The sequence below is a fragment of the Cariama cristata genome, unplaced genomic scaffold, assembly GCF_000690535.1.
Source record: "Cariama cristata isolate BGI_N322 unplaced genomic scaffold, ASM69053v1 scaffold15402, whole genome shotgun sequence".
Classification (NCBI taxonomy): Eukaryota; Metazoa; Chordata; class Aves; order Cariamiformes; family Cariamidae; genus Cariama; species Cariama cristata.
The window spans coordinates 42,586-44,461 of NW_009603421.1; the positions used below are offsets into that span (position 1 = coordinate 42,586).

The 1,876-nt window shown below is 57.7% G+C and overlaps 1 protein-coding gene across 1 annotated transcript in view; it reads right to left on the reverse strand.

The window, feature by feature from the left end:
* Positions 1 to 1,316, reverse strand: part of LOC104157747 — a 9,369-nt gene extending 8,053 nt beyond the window's left edge. The window contains exon 1 of the mRNA XM_009695204.1: positions 1,222 to 1,316. The gene's annotated coding sequence lies outside the window, so the exon portion shown is untranslated. The remainder of the gene's footprint in view (positions 1 to 1,221) is intronic.
* Between the last annotated feature and the right edge of the window lie 560 nt (positions 1,317 to 1,876).

Sequence of the window (1,876 nt, forward strand, 5' to 3'; positions counted from 1 at the left end):
TTTGATTTTAGTAGCCTCCACCTCCCCTCCTTGCAGCTGGCACATCTCCTCCCGCAGAGGAGCATAGGGGGATGGCCTGGTGGGGCTGTTGGCACCCCACACGTCATCCTCATAGTCGTAGTGGGGAGGATGTGGGTCCAGGGAGTCCTCCCCCTCACCATTCCCAAACCGGCTCCTCTTGCCTTGGATGGCAGCCACGATGCCCCTCGACACCCCCAGCTCTGCCTGCAGCTCCTGGATCTTAGCGTGGCACACCTTGTGATCGGGGCCAGAGCCCCGGTCCCGCTGGACGTCCTGCAGGACAGCCCGCACCGCGCTCTGCGCATCGTGGGTCTCCCCGATCCACTTGCCAACCTCCTTCTCTAGCTCCTCCGTTTTCAGTTTCTCATAGCCCAACTTGCTCTCCAGCCGGGTGATCTCTACCGCGCTCCGCAGAGAGTCCCCGCACAAACCCTGCACCTCTGCCCGCAGGTTGTCCACCTGCATTTTGAGCTCGCTCTTGGCCTGCTCCAACGTCTGCACGTTCTCAAGAGCCTCCTTCAGCAATTTGGACAACTCCCTGCCCACCATCAACAAACCCTGTAAAGCAGCTCGCTTCTTGCACTTGTTTGTGGGTTTGGGCTTTTTGGTCTCCTCCGACCAGCTCTCCCACTGCTGGCACAGCTGTTGGTATGCCTCCGGGCCCTGGAAGGCCCCTGGGGACCAAACTGGGGGAAGACACTTCTGGAGCACAAATTGCTCCAGCTTCCAGTTACTAACAATATCGGTCATCATAGTGAAGGCGACAAAATAGGAGACGGCTTTGTCTCAGGGCAGAGCTACCATAACACCAGCACCACCAACCCACCCGCAGAAGAAGGCTGCAACCTCGTGACCCGCCCCTCCAAAAAAACCCTCCGGGAGGATGCTGAACCTGGTAGCAAGCAAAGGGGAAGGTGGAGATGAGTTCTGAGATGGTTTCGTCTCAGGGCAAAGCTACCTTAACACCAGCACCGCCAACCCACCCGCAGAGAAAGGCTGCAACCCCGCAACCTGTCCCTCCAAAACACCCCCCAGGGGATGCCAAACCTGGTAGCAAGCGAAAGGGAAGGCGGGGATGAGTGACTGCGGCCCACCAGCTCCCGGGGAGGGGACAGGGAAGGGGTGCAGGGATGGGGAAGGGGTGCGGGAACGGGCAAAGCGAAGCAGAGGCGTAGTAGGACCCCAATAATAAGATCTCACCAATCCTTGGTTGGATGTCCTGGCAGTGCGGGGACCTGGAGATGGTCGCTGCAGAGCTCCCGTGGATTCGGCACCTTTAAGATCAAGGTGGTCGCGAGGTCTCATCCCGGTGGCTTTTTATAGCCCTGGCAGGTCGTTGTTTGGGGCTGACGATGCCTCTGTTTACTTCCTTGGTGGCTTTTCCTTCTGCAGGTGCTGCATCCCTCCCCCTGTCTTCCCAAGGACATTTTCCTTGTCTTCCCTTATCTTCTTTGGCACTGATTAGGGAAACTGAAATCACATGGGAGCAGCTGCTCTGCCCCTTATCTATTTGGGGGGGGGCGGGGGGGACCAGGATTAGTCACCGCTCGCTTATGCTAACTGCTGCTTGCACCAAGTGCCCTGAGGAGGGAGAGCTGGAGCCTGTCCCCTCAGCATCCATCCTCCCAAATTCCCCCAATGGCCTCCTCATTTGCTGCACACCTCATTAGCACCTGGGTTTTGGGGGGAACATCACGCATGGGGCTCACATCGAATACCTGTAACACACCTGGTCCCCCCAAACCTCCTCCAAAGCACGGATTTGCTTCCTGGGGGGGGGACGAGATGGCGCAGGGGAACTCACAAAATTTATCATTGACATTTGTTTTGGCATTTGGGTTTCAAAAGCAGGCTT